The following is a 10,430-nucleotide window of genomic DNA, read 5'->3' on the forward strand; positions in this document are numbered from 1 at the left end:
TAAACCTTTTAAGATTTTGATTGACTGTGGAAGCAGCCACTCATTCATCTCACCAAAGTGCACTAGAAGGTTAGGAATAGACATTGTGGCTGCATCAAAGTTGCTTGTGGAATTGGTGAATGGAAAAGAAGCCCTTTCTACTCAACAAACTAGCAAAGTGGAATTTAGCCAAGGAAGCAATATTTCCAACATGGGTTTCAGAGTAATGAACTTAGGAGTCTATGAGTGCTTGTTGGGAATGGACTGGTCGATCTCTAGTTGATCCCCAATGATACTCATATCCATTGTGGGAAGGGCCAAGTCACATTCCAATATAAAAAGAGCAAACAAGTAACTACTTAGGGTAAAGCAGGGAAGCCAAGGGTCTAGCTGCTGGCAAAAGCTTCTTGCATAATGAAAGGATTAAGAAAAGGACTATCTGTCTATTTAATCAAACTTAATAAAGTTGAAAAGGTTAGTGAGACCATCCTGGCTAAAGAAATGTATGGATGTGTTCCCAGAATAGTTGATTGAACTTCCACCTCAGAGGGAAGTTGAACATGAAATCAAGCTTGTGCAAGGAGCCACTTTGATTGCCAAGAGATGCTACTGAATGTCTATCCTAGAAGCTATCGAGTTGAAGGAGCAACTCAAATAGATATTGGATTTGGTTTACATTAGGCCAAATAATTCCTCGTAGGGAGCCCTAGTGCTATTTCAAATGAAGAAGGATGTAACTCTCCATCTTTGCATTGATTATCATGGACTTAGATATTCTCCAAGATTGATCTTAGATAATGTTATTACTAGGTAAGGATCAAGGATGAATACATTCCAAAGATTGCTTTCAACATAAGATATGGAAATTTTGAGTTCATTTAATGTCTTTTGGATTGAGCAAAGCTTCTGTCAACTTCAATAGGCTAATGCAAGATATTTTCCAACCCTATCTTGATTATTTTGTCATTTGTCTTCTTTGATGACATTTTGACATACTCCAAGACCATAAGCCGCAACTTCACATCATCCTTGAAACCATGAGGATGCATAAGCTCTATGCGAAGAAGTAAAAATGAGCCTTCTTCGAGAGATGATTGAGTACCTTGGATTCATAGTATTCACATAGGAAATATCAGTGGATTCAACCAAAGTCAGGGATGTTCAAGAATGGCCACCTCCAACATTAGTTTTAAAGAGGTGCAAAGCCTTTTAAGGCTAATTGGATAGTATATGATATTTATTAAGGATTATGTCTTGTTTATTGCACCCCTCACTAATTTTCTCAAGAATTTTATTACTATTGTGTGGGCTCCCATTGAGCAAGCCAACTTCAAGAAGCTCAAACAAAGATTGGTGATACCTACCCAACATAAGTAAAGAATTTGATGTTGTAACAGATACAAGCTCTCTTGCATTCAGCGCACGCTTATGCGAGAAGGTCATCCTATAGCTTATTCTTCAAGGAAGTTAAAGACTCATGAGAAGAATTATGCTACTCATGATCTAGAGCAATTAGTTGTGATTCATGCCCTCAAGTTGTGGAGTGCTTGGAAATAAGTTTTCTCTAGTCACTAACCGCAAAAGCCTCAAATGGATTTTTAATAAGTTAGAACTTAATATAAGCCAATGTAAGAGAGGATTGAGATCTTACAAGAATTTAACTTTGAGATCAAGTATAGATCGAGAAAGGAGAATATCATCGTGTGGATGCTTTAAGTTGCAAAGTGTTTCTCAATGCCTCATCCTAGAGGAAACCTTTACAATAGAATCTCTAGCTGCCATGGTATCAATGCTTGGAAACCAATCATTAAGGTAGCTAGGGAAGTGGCAAGAAAGGATTGAAAATACCAATAGATACTCAAGGAAATCCTAGTCAAAGAGACAGACCCTAAACTCAAGGTCAAGTATTAGCACTTCTCTATTGATGAAGGACTCATCTATTTAAGAATGAGGCTATGTATTCCTATGAGTCAAGTACTCAAGAAGAAGATAGTATGGAGGTTCATGACTCTGAAGGGGATGCAATGGCAGTGGAGAAGAGCACACACAATGTAGGTGCTATTAAGAATGATATATGACAGCCTTATTGCACTATCTCATATATATGAATAAAGAATATGGGCAGTCAATGTACACGGGCAGGCCCAAGGGTCTTTTACCCCAACAACCTCCCACTAAAAGGCCAATGGACCAGGGAGTGAAAAAACAAACAAAAAAGAAAAAGAGACAAGGTGAGGAATCATGACATCTCACCCAAAGCCCAATCAGAAAGTGAGCTATGTAATAAGCGGGAACCTCTTTGAAAGAAGAGTCAAGCATCCCAGGGTCCATGACATCTAGGAGATAAGTGATCTTGCAGCTCCATACAGTGGAGCAATCCAAGAATGCTTCTCATGAAGCAAACACAACTCATGAGTGCAAGGCTGTAATGCATAAGCATCAGAGTAGCGCATAGCATCAATGTGGTGCAAAGGAGACAACTAAGAGCACATAGACTCTCCAAAGTCAATCATAGAAGAAGGGCTAGCATCCCAGAGATGGGGTCTTAAGATAGTATGTGACCTCAACGAAGCGGAAGACTGACATACGGCTATAGAATCAACCATAAAGTGCACTGAATGCGTGTTAAGAGGCTTGAGAGATGTCTGCTTCTCATAAAAGACAGCATAACATTTGTGTATAATCTGTTGGGCATCAAAATTCCATAACGTGTAAGCTTGAATGTCACCATCTCCATAACCAAGGAGGATACATCTGCGTGACATAAGCATATCTGGCATACATACAAATGCCTGGCAGCCAAACATCCTCAAGTAATCATAGGAGGGTCTCATGCCACTCCATGTCTCATGTGGTGTAATACCATCCAAAGCCAGACATGAAGTCCTATTAAGCAAGTAGATTGTCGTCATAAGGGCCTCAGCCCAAAAGTCGTAAGATAACCCAGTTGTGGTAAGCATAGAAGCAACCTTTGCTTGTAGAGTCAGGCACATGCCATGAGCAATCCCATAATACCGTGGGCATAGGAAATCAATGCTAGACTATTGACAATAGGAGTGAAAGCTAGGGAGATAGCATGACTCTCATAATCCATCTGCAAGCACTTAAGCATGCAACCAACAACATCCATAAACCTATCAGGCATAATTGTGGCATCCTCAATCCAAACCAAGGGAAAAGCCCAAACAGAGTGGGTAGCTTAATCCACAAAGGTCATAAAGTACGATGCTCCACCAAGTGACTGGGAAGGCCTATATAGGTCCATATACTACACAATGGACAAGATCTAGAGGATCATGCCTCTCGCGATCGCCATGAGCCAAAGGGGATCTACAAGGACCATAAGTACAATCAGGGCAAGCATCAAGATCTACATGTGACAAAGAAGGCAGCAAGGAGTCTAAACGAGACAAGATCTCCATCTTTCTGTGGTGCATATGGCCTACGCAATAATGCCATAACAATGTATGTGGTATCTGGATAACTGCAACCATAGAATCTCCCACATGAGAGACATGCACTAGGTAATGAGAACCAACTCTAGAACCTCTGGCCAAAACCAAGCAACCACGATAGATCTTCCATGACCTATCCTAAAGAGAAACAGAGTAACCTGCATCATGTAATTGACAGATAGACATCAAGCTCTTACTAAGCATAGAAACATGTCATACATCATGGAGCACAAGAGAAGTCCCATCAGAAAAATCTAGGTGTATGTCCCTTGTACCAAGAATAGCATAAGCCTGCTCAAGGCCCAAAGAAATGCATCCATCAAACTCCCTATAAGTAGAGAACCATGCTCTATGAGGAGTAACATGACAAGATGCCATAGAATCCAATAGCCAATCTAAGGCATAGGCCATATCACTGAGCAAGAAAGTTGTAGGGAAACTAGATGACAGGAGTACATGCTCAATTGCATCATAATCGGTGACAACATGTACCTCACCACTAGTAACAATGGCAACACCTACTGCTACATCTCCTGTATCTCTAACTCTCTACTCATGTTGAGTCCGTCTCTGTCTCTACTGCTCTCTAATCCATTTGAAACATTTTCTTTTAACATGCCCAAGCTTCCCACAATGGAAGCATACATTTGTAGAGGAAGAAGAAGACGAAGCATCTGAAGCCTCATCAAGAGGGTTTGAAGATCTCAAGGAGTGTAGGGCTATCCCAACAAAGGGAACTTGCTCATCAAGGCAATAGTTTGCAAGTACATCAATGGTAGAAGCATGTTGCTGTAAGGACTCATCCATCCGTAACGGAAAAGGGAACATAGAGGTATCAAGCAAAGATGTAGAATCTCCCACATGAACAAACCTCATAGGTAACTGCATGACATAGCCAACCACAATAGCATAAAGAAAAAGATATCTATCATAAGAGCATATGGATTTCAGCCATAAAATCAGCCCATAACCATATGCATAAGCATAGCTTTGTAGTACATAATGCCATCTGGGAAAAGCGAAGTCAAGCCAAGACCAGCAAGAGGTAAAAAATCTTGTAAGAGTCAAGCTCCAGGAAAAGTCCAAGTATCTGTATAACAACATCCAAATAAGTGGCTCTGTAAAGTACATGACAGTAGAGACAAAGTGCATAGCCGGGTAAGCATCAATAGCAACTGCTCTGTGACTTGTATGGGCAAAAGCAACCCAACTAGCATAGAAGCTAGGCAACACAGAAGCAACAAAGCCATAACTGCTCAACCCAAGCATTGTCAAGAAGTCCACTGATCAAGGAGTAACCTGCAAAGAACCAAGCATCAACGAGCAATGAAAGCTCAATAACTAGCTGCCAAGACATCCATAATCATGACATTAAGGGCCAAATAGCATCCAAGCTGCATAAGTGAATAGACGACCAAATGCAAATTGCTCCACAAAATTATCAAATGCAAGTCGATTCAAGCCTAAACATCTACCATACTACAACCCAAAAGCATCCACATTAGACATTAGTCCCATAATGGGTAGCACGGGGCATAAACCTTGTCAAGTGAAATGCCGGCTGCAAAGAAAATGATAGTGAACCAAGAATTGAGCTCTACTCTTTGCTCAAGAAGTATCCGGGAGCATAAACATCAAAGTGGCATCATCCAAATATATCAGCATATCATCTTGAGTAGTCGGGAGTACCCGTAGACCATAGGCATGACCAAACTGGAGGTAAAATAACCAATCAACCAAGGTAGCATAAATCCCAACCACCAACAAAGTTTCTGCATCCAAATCAAAGCTCAATAGCTCTCAAAAAGCATATCTGGGCATAAACTATGATGACCAAGCATCAATACATCCAACATGACACCCGAATGTCAACAAAGAGCATTATGCATAAGCCGTCCCTGATAAAACCTTGCTGTCCAAACAATGTACATCATTACATTTTTTCTCATATCTTGGGTATTCGGAACCCGATTTCGGCAAGGTAAGAGTCTAACTTGGGGTTTTGGCACACTCCTGACGCAATGCCAATGTCAGATCTGCCAAATTCTGATCACACAATGTTCTGCAACAGATCTGAGTTTGATTTACAGCAAGAAAATGTCATGCTCTTAGCTTATGTGATGCTCCCAAGGCTTGGTATTTGATGCCCAGATGCTTTGGGGATGTTTGCCCAATGTTTTGAGATGCTTTGGGACTTGGTTTGAGCTTCCATAGCTTCTTGATGCTATTTCCATGATGGGTTGCACTGAACTTAGAAATATGGGATCAACGGCTATAGTCCTAATCGATTGGACGATATATAAGAGCTCGAGTGGAATTGTAATGGGCTACCTAGTTTTCTACCAAAAAAATGGGGTGTGAAAATCCCATAAGGGGCACCTCTAGCCTACCATGACTTTAGTAAGTTCTATATTGCTTGCTGTCTTAACTATTTCTTTATGATATACATGCTCCACATAAGGCTTAAAACATACCTCAGTATTCATAGTGCACCTTATAAGCTACAAGTGTTGTTTCTTAGCTATGGATATATTTCTCCTTATCCAAGGAACATCATTTAGATATTCCTTGGAGGACACTTGACTAGTGCGGATAAGGGTCAAGGGTTGTGAAGGCTAAAAGTTTTAATCTCTTTGACATAAGCAATGTATATTCTTAGATATGGTGAAAGGGATGGAAACTAGGTTGTGCCCTTGACACCTACACCATAGGTTTGTTTGCATTAGTGCTTATAATCTTCTTCCTAGCCAGTCTGCAAGTACCAAGTGCAACCCCTTCATATATTTTTTTATATATCATGTTTTGTCAACAACTAAGCAATCATGTGGTTTCTTAGTCATGACCTTGTGTAATTGCATTGTAATGCTCAATATCAAATGATGTGATATTACAAGCATGACCCTCATTTGTATTACAATTATCTTGCAAGGATTTGTTTCTCTTTGTTCTCTATTACTTTGCACGCACGCACACACACACACACACACACACACACACACACACACGCACGCACGCACGCACGCACGCACGCACAATGATTATATATAGCTATGTTTGACAATGATTATACATAGCCACGTTTGTAAGTACATACTTAAATAAACATGCATCTATACATATATACACATATCATTGGTACATAACATTATATGGATATAGAGATATGTACTTGTTTGTAAAGAGATTATCACCAAGGACATTATTTGATATACACACCACCACCACTTGCAAGTGTGTGGACACAATTGAACTCATGGAGGAAAGTTTCAATCCCATGGTCAAACTATCTACTAATAATGTAGCTCAATGGAGTAGATTCTCAAGGCCTTAATATATGGGCTACAATTAACATTTAAAAAACACATTTAGTATTAGTAAATTGAATCATTATGTTTATTCTAATGAGACTTAAGTTTGAAACTCTACCCCAAATTTTATGGAATTTTAACTTTGTGCTTTGGGATTTGTCCATTGTTCTCTCTGTCTCAACCTTCCCCCTCCCTCTCTTCAAACCTTACTGCATGACTACACCTTTCTTGCAACATTGCATGTATGTAGGATTTTGTGATTACATCATCTTTACAACAATAGTTTGGCTTGGACTAGAGACAAAACTTTATTGAATGTTTAAGTTGCACCAATGAATTGCCAATATATAGGCCAAAGAGGTGTCCATGTTGGCTCTTAATCTACATGCTCAAAGACCTTATCGTTGGTCCTGTTTGATGGACTCAACATTAACCCCTTTTGTTCTCATAGGAAATTATATTCTTTAACTTATAATATTAAAATTCCCATTATGCCTTCAAGTTTAAAGTTTGTAGATCTTGAGTCTCAATCTACAAGAAATGGGAAAAGAGGCAATCCATGCTGACTCTCAATCTACAAGTCAAAAGACCTTGCAACTCCTTGATGGTCGCCATATCATTAGGTCACCTTTTGTTCTTACTACAGTCCATTTTGAAAATCTACCTCAAATACTATGGTATTTTTGTAAATCTTAAAATTCCCATTACACCTTAAACTATAAAGCAAGGGATTTGTTTCATTGATTTTGTGCTTCTTATATCACATTGTTAAAAATATACCATCACTACTCCTTTCTTGCAACATTACACATAGGGAAAAGCTTATGACTTCACTACATTTTCTTAGATAGTTTGGTCTAAAGTGAAGTAAATATTTATTGAACATCTAAGTGGCACCAATGAATTATCAAGGTATAGGCAGAGAAGCATTCTTGTTGGCTCTCAATCTATAAGTCAAAAAACCGTGTCATTGGGCCTCTTTGGTGGACTCCTTAACATTGGCCACCTTTGAGGGATTTCTTGTACCTATAAGGCATTGTCTAATAATAATAGCACAAAATTTTGAGGGGCAATGTCAAAAGTCCCATCATATGGGTGAAACAATCAAATAGCCAACATGAGGGACACTTAACGATTTCATTGGAGATTCATTTGAAATTTCCACCTTTCTTTCTTGTGCATTAATTGACCCATTTCCTTGGTGAAATGTACATTGTTTTGAATCTTTGAAGTTAAAAATTGGTGAACTTCAAACAACTCAGAGGATTTTCAATGTTAGGGAACACCTGTTAGACTAGCACAAACATTTCCATAGTAGAGGAACATCCTCATTTGACAATCATGTCCATAAACCCCCACGTATTTGAAAGCATCAATGTTGGAGCCTAAACGTTAGTGAGACTAAATAGAAACAAAGAACACAAATAATAATACAAAAATAAAGTTTATGGATTTTGAAATAGAAGCAAAGTAATAAATCTTCAAAATGGAAGCAAAAAAAATCAAACCCTAAGGTAAAGAGGCAAGAGAGATATTCAAATGTATTATGCCTTCCATTGAGAAACACAACAAGGTTTCTCCACATTGTTGGAAAAGGAGATTTGGTTGAAGACAATTCTCCACATTGTTGGAAAATGAGATTTGGTTGAAGACAATTCTATACTTGGGACCTATCAAGTATGAAATTAGCTTTGTTTCAAATGCCAATACCAATATGTATGCAAGAAGACATTTTGATCATACTTGGTTGATAACCATATGCTGAAAGAAGAAGGGAAATTATTTAGACTCTTGTGTTTACTGAGCTCAAGCACAAAATAGTAGTTGGGGCCCCTAGATTCAATAACTAGTTGAGGCACTCAATTATATACATTTTGATTAAAAAATCATCCAATTTGAATGGAAAATTGGGCCCAAAGGCCAAAACAATATAGATAGATTCCAACAAAGTTATCAATATCTAGATATTATGAACCCCTCCTACCCTTGAACAATCAAGATATATAATATATTTTGGAGTTCATGTGGAGTGCGTACATAGTTTACAGTGGGAAATTGACTACTTGCATCCTCCTGCCGTTGCATGCAAAGAAAATGTGTAGGAGGGGTAGGGCAAGAGCTTGTTTATGAAATGCAAACAAAGATCTTGAGATACACTTTATGACAAGTTAATGAAATTTGAAACCTATGTGGTTTAGATTAAGAAAATGTAGAAAAATCCATAAAGCGAGTATTTCCTTACTGCTTGAACCTTTGTACAAGAGATATTTTGATTTTGTAATGTTTGATATCTTCATGTTCATCATGGACTAAATATTCTCTAAAGAGGAATTCCCAAGATGGTTCCATAAGATCTTCAAGCTTGAACTCTCTTAACCATTACAAGTTTAGTGGTAGAGAATTTGTTCAAGTTGTGGTAGGTTTGGATGGTGAAAGAGATGGGGTTTTGGGTTGCTCTATGTGTTACAATAACAATCTAATACATTGCATGCCCTATTTTGTAGTGAAGTCCTCCTCTTAAAGTGTCCATTGTGGGTTAGCATTCCTTGGTTTTGTTTCATTGTTGAAAGTTGAGGTTTAGATCATTACAAGCTTTCCCCTTTTCTTGATGCCTACTATAAGTGCAAGCAACCATGACATTTTGTTAGATGTTAACCACAAAAGGAGGTAAAACAAGAGATGTGTCAATAAAGTAATGAAGATCAAAGGAAGATTGCATCTCAACCAAAGTACCAATGGTGAATCTTCAATCAAGGGAAATAAATTGTCAAGCCAATGTAAGTTGCTTGTGTACATCCTCCTCCCTTCCATGCAAAGCAAGTGTGTAGGAGGGATAGGGCCCAAGAGCTCGTTAATGAAATGCAAACAATGATGTGAGATACACTTGATGACAAGTTACTGAAATTTGAAACCTATGTGGCTTAGATTAGGCAAACCTAGAAAAGTCCATAAAGCAAGTATTTCCTTACTGCTGGAACCTTTGTGCAAGAGATATGTTTATCTTGTAATGTTTGATATCTTCATGTTCATCATGGACTAGATCCCCTCTAGAGAGGAATCCTCAAGATGGTTCCATGACATTTTCAAGCTTGAACTATCTCAACCATTTCAAGTTTAGTGTTAGAGAGTTTTTTGAAGTTGTGGTAGGTTTGAATAGTGAAAAGGATTGGGTTTTAGGTTGTTGTATGTGTTGCAATGACAATCTAATACATTACATGTCCTATTTTGTAGTGAAGTCCTCTTAAAGTGTGGAGTGTGGGTTAGCATACCTTGGTTTCATCATTGTTGGAAGTTGAGGTTCAAACCATTACAAGTTCCCAAGGGCCTTAAGTCCTTTGTGTCCCTCTCCTCCTTGTCAATCCTAGAGGAGATAAGAGTGCATGTATCATTTGAGGTAGGAGGGCCTTCAGTCCTTTGTGTCCCTCTCCTACTTGTCAATCCTAGAGGAGATAAGAGAGCCTGTATCATTTGAGACAGGAGGGTGGAACACAAAGAAGTATTGAGCTACAAGATGCTCATGGATTTGAGGTTGCGTGTGAAAAAGCTTTCCCCTATTCTTGATGCCTACTATAAGTGTAAGCAAACGTGCCATTTCTTCACATATTGAGCACGAAAGGAGCTAAAATAGGAGATGTACCAATAAAGCAATGAAGATCAAAAGAAGATTGAATCTCAACCAAATTCCAAT

The sequence above is a fragment of the Lygodium microphyllum genome, chromosome 10 (genome assembly GCF_053477565.2).
Source record: "Lygodium microphyllum isolate KBCC chromosome 10, Lygodium_microphyllum_v1.1.10, whole genome shotgun sequence".
Classification (NCBI taxonomy): Eukaryota; Viridiplantae; Streptophyta; class Polypodiopsida; order Schizaeales; family Lygodiaceae; genus Lygodium; species Lygodium microphyllum.